This window comes from Electrophorus electricus, chromosome 21 (assembly GCF_013358815.1).
Source record: "Electrophorus electricus isolate fEleEle1 chromosome 21, fEleEle1.pri, whole genome shotgun sequence".
Lineage (NCBI taxonomy): Eukaryota > Metazoa > Chordata > Actinopteri > Gymnotiformes > Gymnotidae > Electrophorus > Electrophorus electricus.
The window spans coordinates 12,773,836-12,793,835 of record NC_049555.1 but is presented as its reverse complement, the minus strand read 5'-3'; the positions used below and the strand labels follow the sequence as shown (position 1 = coordinate 12,793,835).

Below are 20,000 nucleotides of genomic sequence, written 5' to 3'. Positions count from 1 at the left end.
CACCAGGAGGTAACAGATGAAAGGTTTTTATTGTACTAATCTCATAAGAAAAAAGTGTAATGGAACTGAGAGTATGCTGCACAGTTATGACCTATACTTATGTAAGTGAGATTTTTGGGGGTTATATTAGCGAGAGAGAGTGAGATAGATAGTGTTTGAGTACAAGACAATGCTTCTTCAGTTACGGTCCTAGAGTGTAAACACACGCCTTCCATACCTTTCCACAAACCTCTTTAGGTGAGCTCAGCTTGGCAGTAGCTTGCTTTGGTCTCCCCTCCCCTCAGAGCCTGCCTGATGAGGCCTTATCCATAAAACAAGGCTGTTGTTAAATCTAACAGACACCTGTTTTGAGCCTGTGGTCAAATTCCTTTTATACATGCACTCTGCCATTCCAAGGAAGATTCTGGTGGATTTGTCAAATGCTGTGCTCATGACTGCTCTGGATTTCCGGGGATGGGGGTGTCATATTTATAGCACGAAGTTGAACAGAGAGTGCCACAGTTTTGCTCCCTGTACCGAAGTAACTGCCGACTTCATTTACCTTTTATTTGTTTGTGTTTATTTATTTGTTTGTTTGTTTGTTTGATTGATTTTCTTCATGCTTGGGTCCCCAGTTCTTACAAAAGCCAGCTCATAAACCAGCAGCAGAGAGACCGGCTCTTCTGAATTACCCTTTACCTTTGTCTTCAAAGCCTCAGTCTTCCTTGGCAACACTGCAACAGTACTGATAACTGTTGCCATGGTGGCTGCCCGGACAAAGTGTTGTTCTATTGGCAGAGAGCAAAAAAGGCTGGTGGGCAGAATGATCAAGTGTTGAAAGGAAAAGAACCTTGGGCTTCAGGTTTCTAATGAGAGCTTCTCAAGAGAGTTAGCTGAGGAAGCAGACGTGATGTTGTTTCGGGTTTTCCTCGGCTAATGCGCATTTTGCTCTTGTAAGGATATTTCAGACCACGTCTAATGAATAGGTGTGTTGTTTTTTTTTTTCATCACTTCATAATATCAGCAGACCTGGGCTGTAATATTTTGAACCATCGAAGACATTGTTGTCATTAGTTGCCCAAACATGTCTTAAGAGGGCAACGTGTAACACAATGACAAATAATGAAAGTCTTGATTGTGATATAAAGATATGAATGCTAAAATAAATAAGGAGGTATCAAAGGCAATCCTAGCAGATACAGTGTTGTAGACAATGAAAAAACATTCACCATGCAGAAAGTTTCCACCTCGGGTTGATTTGACTTCATCTGTGATTCAGAAATGAAAGCTGAACCACGAGCTACTGTTAGCGTTACAGTGCTGGCACTCTGGGTAAGGTATAATAAGAGCTGAATGTGTGAGAGTGCCCCTGTACTGTGGTGAACTGAATGTCACAAAGCAGGGCTGTACTGAGTCGCTCATTGAAGAGACTTCCTCATCATATCATATTCCCTTCAGATGGATGAACTGAAATGAAATAAAGTGCTCATCTCTCCCTCGCTCGTTCTCTCTCTCTATCTCTCCCTTTCTCTATTGATCCTTGTCCTAGATGATCTTGGATTGTGATGCGATTGTGGTTCCAGGATGAGAGAGTGGTTCAGTGGTTGCATTTGTAGTCTTATATCCTATAACTATATCCCATATCCCATGAATGTCAGAGAGCGCGGAACGCCGTGGGGCTGAGAAGCTGTCCGGTTCAAAGGAAACACAGATAATACCCTTGTGTTCTGTGCTGCTCTATATGGCCAAGGCCTCTGCTATCAGCATTTCATACAACAAATATGAAGTATGTGTGTTGTGTGTGTGTGTGTGTGTGTGTGTCTGTGTTTGACTACTGCCTTTTCCACCCATTCTTGTGATTCACCTATGACCCGGCCCCCATATGATTGATTATCTGTATGGAGTGCTGTTGTGTGGCTGATAAATGTAATTATGCTAATCTGTAGTCGACACCCACCATTAACCAGATGAGATCAGCTATTACAGAGAACATCTTTACCCTCACTGTCTTTGATTAACCTGCTTCAAGCATATCTTCCCAAACCTGGGTCTTTATGCTGTTAGGCCAGTCTCCATGGTCTGGACCGACGCAAAAATAACCTTGAAGTCAATAAAGTGGAGTCAAATCTTATTGGTTCCACTGTCCTTCTATGGCTGAAGTGTCCTGCTCCTGTGTGATGTTCTGGATGTCAACCGTCCCTTTTATTTCATATCCCATATCCCTTCATTATAGTGCTCATTTTATCATCAAATGATAGAGTTCTAATATAAAACAATATTATTAAATTATGACAATGTGCATTCACAAGAAGAGGTTAATAGCCATTACACAAAAACAAACACATACGTCCCAAATATATGCGAGGAACAAAATACCCGAGGGCCTGTGGTATTCTCCAGCCATAGTGTTTCAAACCCTTGAAACCAAGGCAGGACAAAGCGACGTAACAAAAATGAGCAGACCGTGGTAATGACTCACAGAACAAATAACCATCAGTCTGTAGACTCCAGCTGAGATGCACAGATGCACACATGCTGAAACACACCATGGATGCTCACCACATCTCTGGGTTAGAGGGCTCGCAGGAGGCCAACCATGGCACCCCCCGATGGCGAGTTTAAGCTACTATCTTTGAACTTTGTGGCTTGGGAAGTGAATCTCTTGTGAATTGAATGAGTGGCAAGGAAAATCAAGGCCAGTCTGCCTGGTGTAGCATAGCCATACTTCAAAATGTCTAATGTAGCTTGTGTTTCACAAGTGACTGTTATGAAATGAATTCCGGCCACGCAGAGAGCAGGTCAGTTGGCCAGAGAAATTGCTGTGTTTTTACCACGTTTTATCACTAGATATCATTACGTTTCACACACACACTCATGTGTAGGTGCTTGTTTTGTGCGTGCGTGTGTGTTCGTGTTAATGTTTCGCAGAAGATGAGGCGAAGCAGAGAAAGGCATCATTGATTAAAGGCCTACAGAAGAGTGACACCAAATCGACTGTGCTGAACAAAGATTCAAAGGCTCTTCTTTGGCCCCATGGTGGTGGGTGGGTGGGGGGGGGGTGTCGTCCTCCAAGATGACGGTTACTCTCCTTGGAAGCTCACAGGGAACAGGTTTGCATTGCACTGATGCCAGAGAGCCATTTGCAGGAGGTTTAGAATGTCCTTGTCCTTTTGTTGGGCAAAGACCGAGTGCCCCAGCTAGAATGCTGATTGGTCCGGAGATGATCCACTTATGACAAAAGCGGCCTGATAAGACTGACAGCGAACATTTCCACACATCGTTTTAGCTTCACTGAGTCGGGAAGCTCTTTCATTGCTTGGCTAGCACCCATCTCCATCAGAAAGGTATGGAAATGCTTTGCAGTGCCTAGCTTGTCCACTTTGAATGTGCTATGATAACAGTTCACTATATCTTTGAGAATTTCTATCTCATGAAATGTATGGTATTACATATGATGTGAGGTGTTACAGAAGGCCTGAATTGTGCCCGTTTTTAATTGCTATATTGTTCAGGATTTTATATTATCTTTTGTATCCGCTAGATATTTTGGCATCAAAATTGGTTATTCAGTCAAGTGTATCCCAGGAGATTGCTGTTACACGGCCAATGAATATATCCATCTAATTTTATCTCCAGTCCCAATAAACAGTACCAACACGTGTAGTGTTGTAGTGATGTAGTGATTTCCTGTGTCAGTGATCTTTTATGTCGTTTCTGAGACTATAATTGGACTAGCGATTGCACTCTAATTCTCATGACCTAAAACCTACAGAAGTGGAACGGAAATAAATGCATGTTCAGGGTGTAATCTAGGCTCCACTAGAACATGCCACAGGATTGGCTGAATGTTGTACAGGTTTCAGAAGCAGTAATGTTTTTACTTACCTCACTAGCACTAGCAGCCAGGCCCTTCCTTGCAGACATTTCTTCTAAAACAGCTGGCAAAATTAGCTCTATATTAGGCCTTTTAAAAAACATTTTTTGCTTCTCGCTATGCTTTCCTGGTTCATCCTGCTTTTCTTCTAGGAATATCAACTCTGATTTATTGAAGGAAACACTCTCGTTGCCCCAGGAATGGTGATTTTCTGTGCTTTTCTCTAAAAGCTAGTCGGTCATTTGTGAATGGGTGGCTCAGGAAACATTTCATCCCTTAAGTAATATTCCATTTCAAAAGCTGTGCTGTGATACCTGAACCCAAACCTCTAATACTCTTCATTTTGAAGGTTTAACCAGTGGTTAAAAACAGCCTGATCCACGGACACTTGTGCCTCTGCCCATAGGGAATGTTGGTTAATTAATGCACTACCTTACCAGCCCATATTAGAGTCTGTAATGAACAGATCTGGTGAAACATTGCCTGGTAAATGGATCAACTTTAACTGGATTCACATTCAAACCGTCTCTCCAACCTGAGATCAGATTGGCTTCATTTTCTACTTAAATGACTTTTCGCCACTCATTCACATATTTTGCCTCTTCATTTCACCAAGTCTTTGTTTTGCCCTCCATTAGCATTGGCATAGAGAGAGAGAGAGAGAGAGAGAGAGAGAGAGAGAGAGAGATGGGGACCTCTGCCCTCATTAATGTGGCAAGAGAATGAGACATCTGATATCATGCCTCAGATGATGAGGTGAAATCATTATTCTGAAATGATTATTCCATTAGTCCTTTGTATGGCTGCACTCTGTTCTGCTACACAGACCCACAATCCTCTGCGTCTGTTGCTTGCGTCTGTACGGGCTGACAAAAACAGCAGGTGTTCAAATACTAGTAGCAAAGAGTTCAGAGAAGGAGAGTAAATAAAAGGCTCATTTGAATGTGCAAACAGAAAACATTCAAATGAGCAGAGGAAGTAACATCTTTTTTCTGTTCCTCACTGTCAAAAGTTAGGCCACTTTCACATTAGTCATAGGCTTGGGTGAGGACCAGCCAGGGGCTTCTCTGTCGTTTCCATGGCCACTGCCACTCTCCCCTATTTATATTTTCTCATCCTGTGGTTCTTTGGGTTTTCCTAACCAGGAAGGTCTTCAGGCACAGCTGAGTGCTGTGTTATGGAAATCGGGTAACCATGTGTGTGTTTGCTATTGGCTTAGAGAGGTCATCAGTTACTGCTCCTTCATCTGGCCTCACCTCTCTCCCAGGGATGTCATATACCACGATGATTCAGTGGGATGATGCCCAAATCCCTCCTAATCCAATTCTACCCCAAGCACTGATACTGTGCCCATTCAAAGTCATCCTCACCCAATAAATAAACCTTAATAGTCTCCACAAAAAAAGCTAATATAAATTGGAAAAGCACCATCACCCTCTCTCAGGATTTTAATGGGATCTTTTATAGGAGTGCATTAGACTGATAAGAATAAAGACTCTTTGTTTTCCCCGGGAATGTAATTTGCCATAATTTATTTTAAATGAAATGTTAGATATTACACACTTTCTCTTTATCTTTCTCTCTTTTTATCAACCCCCCCCCCTTTGTTCCTCTTCTCATTTTTCGGTTGTCAGTCTCATTCTTGAGAGGATTTGCTTCATTTCCATGTATAAATTAAAGCCACACATCATCATCACCATCATCACCATCACCATCATCATATCAAAGCTCCGATTACAATGCCACCGATGGCTTTCTGCCCTTCACTACAAACCATGTCTCTAGTGTCAAACGTCTGGTTCTGTCTGAATCACAAAGTGCCATTTAAAAGCTGGCTGCGGTTATCCTTTGGGCCTAAGCCTGAGCAGAACTGGGCTTTTGGACTCTTAGTCCAAGGACACTCATTTCAACGGCCTGCAAGCTCATCCTGTCAGCTCTGCTTGATGGAACTACCCAGGGCAATCAATCATTTGACTACAGTGTGCTGGATGATAGTGACGTGGACACATGGAGGAGAATAGGGACCTTTCACATACATGTTTGCACTGTCTTCCGGTTGGCCAACCATGAAATTGTTTTCGTGTCCATGACTGCATGTTTTCCATTGTAATACAGCCCTGCAGGTTCTGAGAAGCCTGTGACGTCCACATCTCTTGGTTCTCCAGCGCCGTTCTTCATTAAGGTGGCTGAATGGAAGTGTGCTTGAGGTTGATTGTGTTGTAACGTGTTTTGACACATGTTCTCGGTGTGATGTTGAATGAAAAAAAAGAAGGGAGCAGAGTTATAAAACCAGAGGATTCAGCGAGCACTCCAGGGAAGAAAAGAAAAGATGATTGAAACAGGGCGCCTTTCATCGAAACATATGGCTTCCCTTAGTGATGATATTTATTTCACATGTGGAACCAAAGCGCGGAGTGCCTGCTTTGTAGATCGGCTTCAACAATCGTACAGTGATTGCTTCATCCTTGATGTGATTTTTATTGGTCTCAGAAGCATCCTTAGCAGAAACGCCCACCCATACCTCTCCAATACAGAGCAACTGAATGTTGCATTTAGGTCCTAATAAAGTCATATTAGAGCAGATGAACAGATGGCTCCCATCTGCAACTTATGGGGAAAGTATTGACGCATAGGGGAGGGGCAGTAGGTGTGCATACCCACTACCTGCCCATTTGAAACCAGGTGAGAGTTTAAGGAAGGTGTCCTTGGTTGTTTGCTAAACGAAATATGGTGGGAGGAGCTTTGTTAATTTGGCCAGCATTGTGGCGGTGTGGTCTGCGTCTATGGACAGACTGATATGTGAAGTAGAGTTTCCACACTGTTTCCACATAGGCCAACTGTGATGGCTACAGGCTTTGATGACTGTGCCCGTGGAACACTTTGAGAACTTTTACATTACATTACAACAGCAGTGTCTATAGGAAATGGTGCCCCTGCTGGTTGCTCCTAGTATTGCCACAAATAGAATTCCTGTTGAGAAAATGGTTTAAAACAATCCTGATTTATATTTTCCACAAAACACTGTTTAGAATCTGGATCAGAATGTTGTCCAAGTGCATTTTTGAAATCAGCTGCATCCAGTCCAGCTACATATGCATACTGCTAATGCCTGAAAAAAGCAACAAAACCCAAACGTTTACTGGGAGAGCTTTGAGCGTTTACTGGGAGAGCTTTGAGCGTTTACTGGGAGAGCTTTGAGCGTTTACTGGGAGAGGTCCGGTGCTTTATTCTGAGAGGCTTTATACTGAGGCCAGTAGGATTTTTTTTTTTTTTTTTTTTTTTTTCAAAAGTTTAGGCTTTTAAGAGGAAGTTATTTGTTGACAGCCAGTGATTAGGACTCTGGATGTCTCTAACTACTGGTCAAACCGATCTGCATTGCAGATCGGCCAAAAGCACGAAGGCTCACACTCCTCATCCGTCAGCTTTTTTGAATGGACAAATTGCTCACAAGCATGGCTTCTCTCCCGGACGAACTTCCACCTTTCTTCCATCCATTTTTCCTTCCAGGCTCTTTCTCTGTATGGGACGTGGGCGAAGGATTACACAGTGTCGGCAGCATTAACTGGGCTTTGATTAAAGTGTCACAGCACAGTTTCCAAGGTTAACCAGTCATAATGGGAGAGTGTGAGAATAATGACACGCTGGGTGGTTTTATGAAAGCCCTCTCTGTCCTTTATCTGTTATCATGGCCTCATTTTCCAAAAGGATCAAAAAGGTCATTGTGAGATGTCAGAAAGGGGGTCACTCTGAGCGCTTGCCGTTAAGGTGATCTTTAATACACCGATGCTTTTGGGGAACAGGGTGCAAAATAGTCAGCAAGACTGAACCTTTCTCAGTCTTGTTTTTCCATTCACTTTTGCATTTGTTGAGTGTTTTAATATGAGATGCACACAGGATTCAATCCTGGAGTTAATGCAGGGGATCTAGAGATCATCTGGTCCTTGAGATTATCCCACAGAGTTCCCACCCTAATCTAGGACTCCAGGCTCTTATATTAAGAAGCTATTGAAGTACTTGATTAACAGGATTAGATATGTTAGATTAGGGTTGGAACTAAACTCTGCAGGGCGGTAGATCACCAGGACAACACTAGGGCATCTCTGGATTAAAGGATAGTGGCTGGAGTGTCATGTGTCCCTTCACTTTTTAAAAAAAAACATGCATTTACTCTGCAAGTAGTTGTTTAACATTGCAGTGCCTTTGTGTTGGGCCTTAAAGAATGGAAATGCCAGTATGTGTGTGTGTGTGTGCGCGTGTGCATGTGCGCATGCGTGTGTGTGTGTGTGTGTATTGTGTGTGTGTACGCCGAGTCCAGAGGTCTACGTTTCCCAGGGTTGCCAGATACAGCAGAACAGCCTTTTTTCTGGACGGTAGCAGTCGCCTCTCAATGCAGTCTCCCTGGGTTCAACAGAGTATTGTTTTATGACCATTCCCCCATAACTATCCCCCAATAAACCTCATAGGAGCACATTCATCGTCTCCTGCACTCCTGCTTCACATGTCAGATCATTGAAGAGAGAATTGGGGGAGGAAGATGGGGGTGGGGGGGGAATCACTGTTTGCATAAGCTACCTCCAAGTCCATAATCCTCTCTGCAGCGCCACCAGAGTGTTTGTGAGCCGTGTCGAAAAACGCGGATACAAAACAAAGTCATAATTGCGGTTAATGAGGCGCCTGACGGGAGTCAGAGATGAGCGATGAGCAGACCGTGACTGCTGTTTCTCTGGTGTTTGGTCATTTTTGCTCAGTCCCTCCAACAAGCAACAACACCCCCCCCCCCCCAAACAAACAAACAAAAAAACCCCTAGAAGTGTAACTGAGACTGCGTGGGAACAGAAGGAGGCAGCTTCAGTCCACAGTGTATTTGCAGTGGAATAAATAACACAAGACTAATGTGATTCCCAATTGGTCTGTGCATAGGCTCGGAATAGAGCCTGAAGCTTAGTGTTAAAAAGCGTTTGAAAGAATCTATGAAACAGTAACCACTTTAAAACATTTTTAAATCATGTGATTTAAGATACTACAGTAGACAATGTGATCATTTTATTGGGATTTTTTGGGGGCATTTAATTATCTTGACCTGAACAAACAAATTTGGTTCTGCGTGGTGAGAAAAATATCTACCGAGAGATCATGTAGCTAATCTTAGAGACCCTTAAGTGTGAGATCACTTGTGTGTAATCTTACCTCTTCATCTGTAGAAGAGAGCTGTGTCTTATCTTTATGATTCAGCAATGGCAAGGTGTCTAATTTCGGCGAGTCTGCAGTCGGGGCACGTCTGTTCGCAGTGATCCTGCTGTAGTAAAATTGTTTTCAGTCTTATATCTGTGGCACTGCATTTGGACAGCACTTGAGTCTCATATTTGCAGTGCTGAAGTGGCAGAGTTAGCATCTAATCTAAGTCACTGTGAATTACTGAGTTACTCTAATCCGAGTGAGTGTGTTGCCACCATGTTTAATCTCTGTGACATTACGGTAGGGAAGTACTCGTGCCCACTCTCACTGATTCTGTAGTGGTGGCGTCTAATCTCCATGATGGCGCAGTGGGCGAGAGTGTTTGCGTCTGATGATTGCGTATCTGAAGGGCTTGCCATGGAGAGCTGCGATATTTGGAGTAATTCACAGGCGAGCGCGAGCACTTCAGGGGGATTCTGTCGGATGGCCACGAGGTTGAGAGCTAATTAGCGCTCTGAAAAGCCCATCAGTATCGCGCGCTAACTGGCCGGGCCCGCTAAACGTCCGTCATTCGGTACGCTTCGAAAGTTTCCCCTCCCGGTAAGGGCTCAGTAGATAGCAAATTATCTTCACGTTAATTGCTTGAAGGTGGAGACATGAAATAACAGGGCACATTTGTGTTCAATCTGCTGCATTTTTGCCACAACGTGAAGGAAACATTGTTAGCGGGAGTTAATTAACAAATATGAGTAACTGCTCCGTGCACATACTCAGCTGCAGTAAGCTCACAACAGGCGAGCCGGCATGCACTAACAACAAAGTGCTACATAAATCAAAGAGCTTTGCTCCGCCAAAGCTTAGCCCTTGGGAGGTACCTTAGTGTTTAATTAGAATCTAGAAGGATCTTGTTTTAAGTGTTGGGTGAGGGAGCCCTTGAATAACAATGACGAATTAGGCCCCAGAGCTCCTGCTGTGTGTTTTGGAACAGAGAAAACATTATATGCTGTTTCTACACAGTTAATAAATGCTATGGGAAGGGCATCGTGCCAAACGCACTCTGGTTCGCGTAGATCTGCTGGGCGATATTAAAGCTGGTATTACTGGCAGCTGCTCTGCCAAAATTAGTCAAGAGTGTTCATTTCAAAATTACCCAGATGGGGTTACACGGACTATATCGGTTTTACGAGACTATTTATGAAAGCCTTCTTTTCACAGCATAATATATAGGACTGTGTTGTTTAACACTGCTCAGCTAGTCGTAATTTGTGGACTTAGCTGAAATCGAAAATTAGACCAGCGTTCTTCTGGCTACAGAGACATCCAACCTAGAGGACATGACTGCACAAACTGTAATGCAGGCTCTAAAAATCCGACCAGTGCCTGGGAAACTTTGAATTCCATGTTCCAGACCCGCGTAATTGCCTGATCATTACCATTTAATGCCCAAAATGCTTTTAGCCGTCTGATGATTGCTCTGTTCCATGAGCCTTTGTTATAGACTTGCTTGTAGGAGACAGAACGCTGCCCACACCATGTTTGCACTGTGGTGCTGCATCAGCATATGATCATTAGTGCAGTCTAACAAAGGCAGAGACTGTCATCAAAGCCACAGAGATGGGAATGACTGACACTTGTAAGTGAAGCCTATCTTACAGTCATGCAGATGTGTCACAGACGGGCATATGGACTGCCTGTCTAGCTTGGCACCAGACACAGCCATCTGGCCCTAATTATCCCTTAAACATGCTTTGTTATACATGACAACTTTGATCTGACAGCATCTCCACCAGCGTGTGAAACTCAGTGCCTCTGGCAACAGAGTGCGATGACAGATTATACTGCATTGCATTGGTCAAAGGGAGTTTGATTTGAATATTGCTGGATGAAAGGCAGACCAGGGGGAAATAAGCCCTCACTTGATCTTTGGCACTGTCAATTTTCTGACCATTAACTGAGCGCAATTTTTATACTGACCCTTATAAAAGCAGCGATTACAGAGGCACACTGCAGAAAGATCGGCTCTGGGTGAAAGGGAATCTGGAAATAAGAATGCACCAAATAGCTGAAGGCAAATTTCCTGCAGGCCGCACGATCCCTTGAAGGAGTATTCATTTAGTTGACATGTGAAAAACCATCACGGTGTGAGCTAAAGATTTATTCATTATGCACTCCTGCCCAGTCTCCATTCATTCCTGAAGATAACTGTTCTAAATTTGGACGAAACGACTCGTGGTGAGTAAGCTCCTTCCCATTCAGAAACAGCATAGAGTCTTGACAGTCCTCATCAGACCTACTCGATTGAGTTGATGTCTTTAGCAGAGGTGAATTACGAGAATGAAGTCTCCCTCTAACGCTCCGTCTCCGTCCGTGGTGCCAGGTGACGGAACGACCCGCTGTGCTGGGGTCGAGTTCTGCAGGAGCTCCCGACGGTCTGCTGCTGACCCGACACACTCCAGCGGTCTGCTACAGACTTGACTTGGCCAGCTATTGTCAGTAATTGCCCGAGCGATCTGTCATGAGGCTGAGGTATTGTGTGGACTGGAGCTAAGCATGCTAAGAGTGGACTACACGCCAGGTCTCTGCGGGCTTCTTCCCTGCGACAGAGAGCCAGGAAAACAGGTCAACCATGCTGGCGTAATGAAGACAGATGAGCATGTGGAGGTGTTCGCCTGTACGGAGGAGGAAAGACGCCAAGCCAATGGGCTGGTTGGCGCAGCCATTTATTTCGGTGCCGCACACTCTCTCGTTGGCCTTAAGCTTGGTGTGAGACTCCAGCGCAGGATATTTCATTGATCTCACTGTAATCATTGATCTCATAGAGGTGCAGTGACAGTAGCTAAAACTACTACCAGCAAACAAGAAGCATATGGAGCTGAATGAAGAGCTTATCGGTGATGAGGGTGTTGACTCTTCAACGGATATTGTGAGATCAGCAATATTGAAAGTAGAGCATATCATTTTTGCAGTACAAAAAATAGAAAAAAATAGCATCACCTCCAACAATATGTATATGGCATTCGCTTCATTATTCTAGGTCTACCATATAAACTCTATCAAAGTTAAAAAAAAAAAAAAAAAAAAGTATTTTCCTGATTTTCTGAGTTTGTTAAAGTCATTTTATCTGCTACTTGGAAAGATGGAAGAAGTTACTGTTTCATGTTTAAATGTGAAAAGTTAAAACTTAGAACCCAGTCCTTGGGCTGGCAATGATTGACGTGCACATTAGTGGCACACCTATACTTAGCTTGATTTTATCCTCCAGGAAACCAGCACGTAGAAAGGAATGCTTCCAGTTTTGCTTGCTGTTCAGCATCACCGTCTCACAAAAAAATGATTTCCACTTAAAAGTGGGTTTTCTTTCCATAATAAGTGCTTTGCTTCCTAAAAGGAGTTCCTTCCATCCAGCCCATAAATGAAATCCCCCCCACTCCAAAAAAACACAGCACAGTTCCAGTAATTCTTTATTCTGTCATATTTTGCATTTCCTTTGAACTTTCTGCCTCCGTGCATTCAGGAAAGGAATAATTTTACAGTGCAACTGAATGAATCCTCAGTGTGCCTTTGTTCCTGAGCTCTCTAAAAATGTCACCATAATGACAAGAAATGAATGGTGAAGATTAGGCATTGTAATTTCCCCCTGACGCTGCCGTCATAATCTCACTGTTCTTTTGAAATGGGAAATGTTTAAGACGACAGCTCAGGTGTAAATGTAGAGGGAATAAATGAACAACGCACTCAGAAGCAATTGCTCTAGTCAGCAAGTAGAAACACACCCTTGCAAACACAGAGCTGTCAAGCCGTTTAAAAGCTTATTCTGCTGTGAGGTTGTCAGTTAAATATGAGGAGCTAGTAATTGATATATGGTTGATACTTGAATGTGTTGAAGTTGAATAGCTACACCTGTCGTTCTGACTGTAAACCCTCTGCTCGGGATCTGAAATTCGAAACGAAATCAGTATCTCCATGTAACAGGTGAAAAAGGTCTTTCATTACATGTGCTCGTCATGCTTGTACTACTGCCAAAAAAACAAAATTACCAAAAAAAAAAAAAAGCTAAGTGCCACATCAAAGCTAGATCAAACATCTACGTCGCCGTGGTCCATAACTTACACTAATTAGCTCCAGTCGCTCTGGTAATCTGGCCCACGACCTGTTGAAGCTCCAACTGTGGCAGTGCTTTCGGCAGGCTCTTCTGTCAGGAGCGCCGAGCTACGCAGCCACAAATTGGAATGTGGCACAGGTCTGGGAAGGCAGCCAAGATTTAAATTAGACAATAACCTTTGCCCCCCCCAGCTAACTCCCTGCAGCTGTAGGCTGATCCATTTGTTTAATACACTGAAGCCCTAGCAGAATAATGGACTGATATATGATTCAGCTCTTAGCAGTTTGTGTTTCACAGATTTATAGAGACCGAACAACTGGCTGGCGATGTACCGGCTGTGGTCTTATCAAAAGGGCAATAAATGGGAACCGGGGCAGCTATGGGTGGGGGTTGAGGGGTCCTGTAGCGTGGGCTTTTTGGGCTCACGCTAACGTGCGTTAGTGGCTTGTGTGCAACGAACAAGAAATTGAAGATGGAGATGGATAACATCAAGGGGAGATGGGTTTCGCTGTTCAGTGAGCGCAGTGTATCAAAGTAGCGTTCAGAAGAGCTGCACTAAAACTGGTCCAACTAGACACATAATGCTTTTTGAGGACGAGTGATTCCTCTTTAAAAATGGCCTCTTTGAAGTGATTTGAAGACTATTTCTGACAGAGCTGTACTCACATTTAAGATGTGCAAGATTGCTCGTGTGTGAGATCTTGCTTGCATGTGTGTCTGCAAGTGTGCGTTTGCTTGTGTGTGGACAGGCTTGTGGACAGGCTTGTGTATATATGCGTGTGATCGTGTTTGTGTGTGTGTGTGTGTAAGCGTGAGAGACGTGTGTGTGCGTCTGTGCCACCGTGCCACTCTTTTTGAATTCCTGAGCTAATGCCTCTGCACCCTGCAGGCTCAAAGGTGAAAGTGTGGTCAGTGTGAGCCGTCCACAGGCATGAGCGAGCAGAGGGAAGCTGCCCCACAGTGGGCTGCTCTGGCCTGCTCTGGTAGAAGGCAAGCAGAAGGAGGTAACGTGGGTCTGCATCACTCAGCAGGTGTTTAGACATGACAAAGTGACCTCGCTGCCAAGGCTGTGCCTGTTACACCACAGTAACAGATGCCCGGGTGATGGGTGCCAGCTGATGTCATCGAGATCATTCCAGCTTGGCACTTCTACCCCCGTCCCACTTTTGAACGAGCTGGGAATGAGATATGGGAATGAGAGGAGCAACTTACAGATTCCATGTTTACGTTTGATGATCTGAAGTCAAATGGTTCAAATGGCCTTTGCTCTCACCAAGCTGTTGACTATGGTACTTTGTGACAATGAATGTGATCTGGCTCTAAAATTAAGCTCTGGTGTATTTGGCACCACTTGCTGTAAGTATCTTGTTTGTTTTCAAGGTGCCTAGCAGTAGTGTTTGCTGTTCTCCAAACATTAACTGAGGATTCGGAACCTATTTGAAGAATTCTTGTTTACATATTTTAAACATTGTGCCAATTATATATGGAGAGAGAGAGAGAATGAGAGAGAGAGAGAGAGAGAGAGAGAGAGAGAGAGAGAGAGAGAGAGAGAGAGAGAGAGGTGTTGTGGTCAGGTCTCTCATTGGTCAGGAGGTCTTTCACAGGGTTATGCAATGTCTGTCTGTTCTGATTGGTACCTGTAATAGGTTAACCAATCACAGTCACCAATCTCTCTTCAGCAGCATACCATAAACCATTCAACCACAGCATCTCATAATCCATTTAGCCACCTTGCTGCGTGTTGTGTTTGGCTCAGTTATGTCATGCCTGCATGCGTCTGTTTGAATGGGATGATTTAAGGCTGTAAGGCAGAAATGTACCTGTCTGCTCCGGCAACCAGAACACAAGTGGAGCACAGGAATAGGTGCATTTTTTATTACCTGGGTCAATTTCATATCACGCCCATGCCAGGAATCAGACAAAGGATGATCTCCAGTTTCATCCTGGACTCTCCAGTTACCCACGCTCACTTAAGCAAATGTGTCTCACACCTGATGCCTGAATTCATTTGAAAGAGAGGTTCTTATATAGCTAAAGTCTAAGGATTGAAGGCCGGAGGTTAACATGAAATAAATGAAGCTACTGTGCTTTGGGGGAGCCTGGTTTTGTTAAAACTACCATCATGGGTTCAGCAGTGTTGAATAACTTTGTTGATGAACTTTGCTGTTGCTTTATATTTAAGAGCTGATATCACACGCTCTTTAACTTGTGTGTACTGGTCCTCAGTGGTAGAACATAGAGAACACAGAGAACATACTGTTATAGGCGATCAGCAGTTTAAAAAGGAGAACTGAACCAGTTTTAATTGGACTGTCGAGGGTTAAAGTGCCTCCTTTGTGAAGAGAGCTCAGGAGGAATGCACAGTTTGGGGGTGGGAGGGAGATTGGAACATCCTTTGAATGAAACTGTCAACTGCTGCATCCAGATACACGATAACATCAGTGCTTTTCTTTCTCTTTGTCACATGGGTTCTAACTCTCAAATGACACGCAAACAAACTCATCCTTCCCCCCTCCCTCTCTCGCTCTTCTTCTCTCTATCTGTTTGTCTCTCTTCAGCCCATTCTCTCTGTTTAGTTTTCCACTGTGGGTTTGTTTGGAGAAAGGAGAGGAGTGAGTGTAAAAGAGGGAGGGAGGGAGGGAGAGAGAGGGAGGGAGGGCGAAAGAGAGATAGAATGTTGTAAAATAGAGCAAAGGAGAGAGAGTGACTCATGTGAAGTTTCTCACAGGAAAGCTGTAGTCTCTTGCTGGGTTCAGGGCTGGTGTGTAATGATTTGAGCTCTAAACTGAGTTTTAGCAATCGATTTCTCCTGTGGATCAAAACAACTCAGCTTTAACTCTCCGCGTGGTCCTGTCGGACCAAAGAGTGAGCTTACAAATGTACTACTGTGTGTATGTGTGTGTGTGTGTGTGTGTGTGTGTGTGTGTGTGTGCACTCCACATGATACTGTCTGCTGCTTGGGAACAGTCGCTGTGATCTGTGATGGCCAGGTGCATATGCTCTGTGCTGTATTGGTTTGTAAATGAGAGTACATTTAGTCTGGAGAGACCCCTGAAATCAAAGACAGCATCCACTGAGCCTCATTCTACCCACAATGCAACTGAGGTTACCGCCGCCCTTCCATTCTCAGCCCCAACCAATGAGAGGCCTTATTTTGGCAGTCTGCCATATCATGGAGCAAGGTAATAAAACAAAAGGGTGAGTGAGTGAGTGAGTGCATCAGCACTAGCCTTCTGATTTTGCAAGAGCACACTGTTCTGGAGTCAGCTTGGCACAGAAATCACTGTACCATCAAGAGTGCAAGGCTGACCACAGTTCAGCCTGTAGGTATTTTGAAACGAGCAAGCGTCATCTTCAGTACATGCAGTGCAGTCGATAGCCCAAGGATAACTACCATATTACTACACTTCTCTTCCTTTCCTGGCCTGCAGTCAGTGACAGTGGGGGCCAGGGCCAGTTTCTGCGCTCACTGGCAGAATCAGTGCGACGTTGAGGGTGAGGGAGTGTCACTGTGCTGCAATATTGTTCACGCCTGGGGGGTGGTTTCAAATTATTTGGTGCATTATAATAGATGCCAAGCAGTTTATTTCCCCACAGACATGCACACATAAGAATGTGCCTGCACTCGGGTTTATGAAAGCCTGTGAATCCATAGCATAAACAAGGCAGCAGCTCTCCGACTGAACACAGAGCAGGATAATAACGCACAGGCCAACGCACAGGCTTTCGCCACAGATTCGCGCGTGTCACGGGCTGTAATTCGCAGCTATGAACATGCACAATGATGTTTGGTGGTGTAGAGATACACATCTGTGGCTCGGAAGGTGGGTGGACGCGTCACGCAATGTACTTGCTGTTTTGTGACCTCAGACATGTTTAGAAAGATTTAATGTCTGACCTCTGCCCTGTGCTCTTCAAAACATTACAGTTATATTCAGGAACGAATGGATTTGCTGTTAGCCAGAACATGTTGGCTTTCAGCATGGATCCGAGTGGGCCAGTTGTTAGTCAGTTCGGGCTGTGATCCCCGCTTGTTACAGTGCGGTAATGAGGTGCTCCTCGTTCTCTCCTCCTCCACTTAATTACAGAAGCCTCGTTGTCTGATCTGACTCACTTCCTCATTTTCCTTCCCTGTCACTCACTTTCCCTCTTCCCCCAAACAACACCCACCCCTCCCCATGTCTGCTTTGGCGTCCAGTTCAGACCCGCTCCCTGTGTTCAGTAGTGTTTACACACTTGCTAAAGGTTAGGGTATGAGAATGTAGTCTTTGTGGTATTTGTAATATAGTAATATATATTTGTAATATGTATTATTATTATTATTATTATTAACAAACTCCACAGTCCTATTGCTGACATCTCACGTCTCATGTCCTCCACCTCATCAACCACTTTCATGTTTCTGAGCTCTTTGTCTTCCACATTCAATGACAAGTATGGTTGCACTGTATGTTTGAAAGGTGAATTAGGGAAGTGGCCTCTTTCCTGTGGTTAATCTGGTCTTGGTGTTTGTTTTGTGTGCAGCAGTTAATATTCATGAGGTTTGTTAATATTCATGAGGTTTGGGATCTGCATGTATGAGGGGCGGGGGGATGAGGAGGGCTTTCACTCAGCAGGCAGTGGCACTGAGGCTGGGCTGAATGCTGATCATCTGAATGAATAACTTAAGGCCTGGAGCAATGGCAGTTTACAGTTTACACACACACACACACACACACAGCCATGCTCACATACACACTGATAACATACACATACACATGTATGGACATGTATAGATACTATTTCTCATACGCACACACACACACACACACACACACAGATATATGCATGCATACACATATTCCACATAGCATGTTCTCTCTCACACACACACACATACCGCACATGGGATACACATACAAGTACACACATGACAAACAAATACACTCACAGACCACACACATACTGTTTGCTGTTTGTCTCGCGGCTGCACTGCCATTAATGATGAAATGAGGTGGACACTCCCCTCGCGTCCTCCCACAATGCACAGTGTGAGCGCGCCCCGTCTTTCCATTGTGCATGTTTTATTCTTCAGTCTCATTTGCCTTCATTGGAAGAGACACAGAGACAGGTCTATCTGCCCTGCCATCAGGGCCCTGGGGGGATAGATAGGGACATTTCTGGACTGCAGCTTCGAGTTTAAAAAATCCAGAGCAGACCGGCACTCTGCTGATAACAGAATACTGCAGGACAGAACACTGCAGACAGCTAGTGAGAGAGGAAAAGAGAGAGAGAGAGAGAGAGAGAGAGAGAGAGATGGGAGAGGTAGAGAGAGGGGGGAGGGGTCAAGGGGAAGAGGTAGGGAGTGATAGACAGAGGATGAAAGAAGGCAAAAGGGAGGAAGAAGAAGAAAAAGGGAATGAGAGAGAGAGAGAGAGAGAGAGAGAGGATGGCAGATGAAATAACTGGTTCAGTGAGAGCATAATGTAGAGGTTCATTTAATCGCTTTTCTCTTCTGGACAGATGTTCAGCTTATTGTTGAGGTTTTTGGATGTATGTGTGCATGAATGTGTGTGTGTGTGTGTGTGTGTGTGTACGTGTGTGTGCGCATGTGTATGTATGTGTTTATTTAATCGCTTTTCTCTTCTGGACAGATGTTCAGCTTATTGTTGAGGTTTTTGGATGTATGTGTGCATGAATGTGTGTGTGTGTGTGTGTGTGTGTGTATGTGTGTGTGAGCATGTGTATGTATGTGTGTGTGTGTGTGTGTGCATGCATGGTCCTCTTTACAAAGCACAGTGAGGTGAAAGCTTGGATCAGCTGAAGCCACCTGCTCTACCAGATGCTCTGAGGTGTGCGTGTGTGTGTACATGTGCAAGTGTGTGTATGTGTGTGTGTGTGTGTGTGTGTGTTTGCTTTGTGTGTGTGTCTTTGTGTGTTTGTGTCTGTTTGTGAGTGTTTGCAGATCACTGTAGCATTTTGACATTAACATTTAAGCTCATTCTCATTCTCTCTCTCTCTCTCTCTCTCTCTCTCTCTCTCTCTCTCTCTCTCTCTCTCTCTCTCTCTCTCTCTAGGGCATAAACTAATTAATGGATACCATTCGCAGTTGATTAGCTACAGTTCCTTCGGTAATTACATTCACGTACTAACCACTCAGAAGGAAGGCCGTAACAAAACAGCAAAATAAAGAAATAAATGTTCTTCTCTTTCACCCCTGATCTGAGTTTGGTTCTGCTGTTGTTTGCTCTCCCTGAGAAGGTAATTAAGCAAGAGTCCTGATTCTTCATCTCTCTGTGAACAGTGTAGTGGGAGTGAGTTTGTCAGAGAAGAGACACTGCCAAAGAAAAAACTGCTGAAGCAGACTTGCGTTTGTGTGTGTGTGTGTGTGTGTGTGTGTGTGTGTGTGTGTGTGTGTGTGTGTGTGTGTGTGTGTGTGTGGCTTGGTCACTGAGGGTCCCAGTGTTCTTGAGATCTGCTCTTCTACCTGCCATTTGTACATACTGTGTTTTTTTCAAGGGTAATTATTTAAAAATTATTAAATATAATAGATAAAAATTATTTTTTTAAATGTACAGCACACACACAAATAGCACAAAAAAATATTCATAGGACCTCTAAAGGGGCATGTAAATTTATTAACACAGCCAGTAAAATAACTAGCAAGAAAAGATCAGTTGTCATCTTCCATTCATCCTCATGTAGTACTGCAGTACTTGTCTGTTGTATTTCTTTCAAGAGATGTAATTATGTATTTTCATACTGTATCAAAAAAGGTGATTCATGATATACACACACACGGTTTAACCGATGATATGACATTCATGATTTACACACAATACAAACAAATGTCTTTTCTTTTCACGGTGCCTAAAATAAATGAGTGTCTTA

General features: G+C 43.9%; 1 protein-coding gene across 3 annotated transcripts in view; it reads left to right on the top strand.

The window, feature by feature from the left end:
• tox3 (TOX high mobility group box family member 3) overlaps window positions 1-20,000 on the top strand; it is a 47,437-nt gene that overhangs the window by 6,270 nt on the left and 21,167 nt on the right. The window lies entirely within an intron of this gene.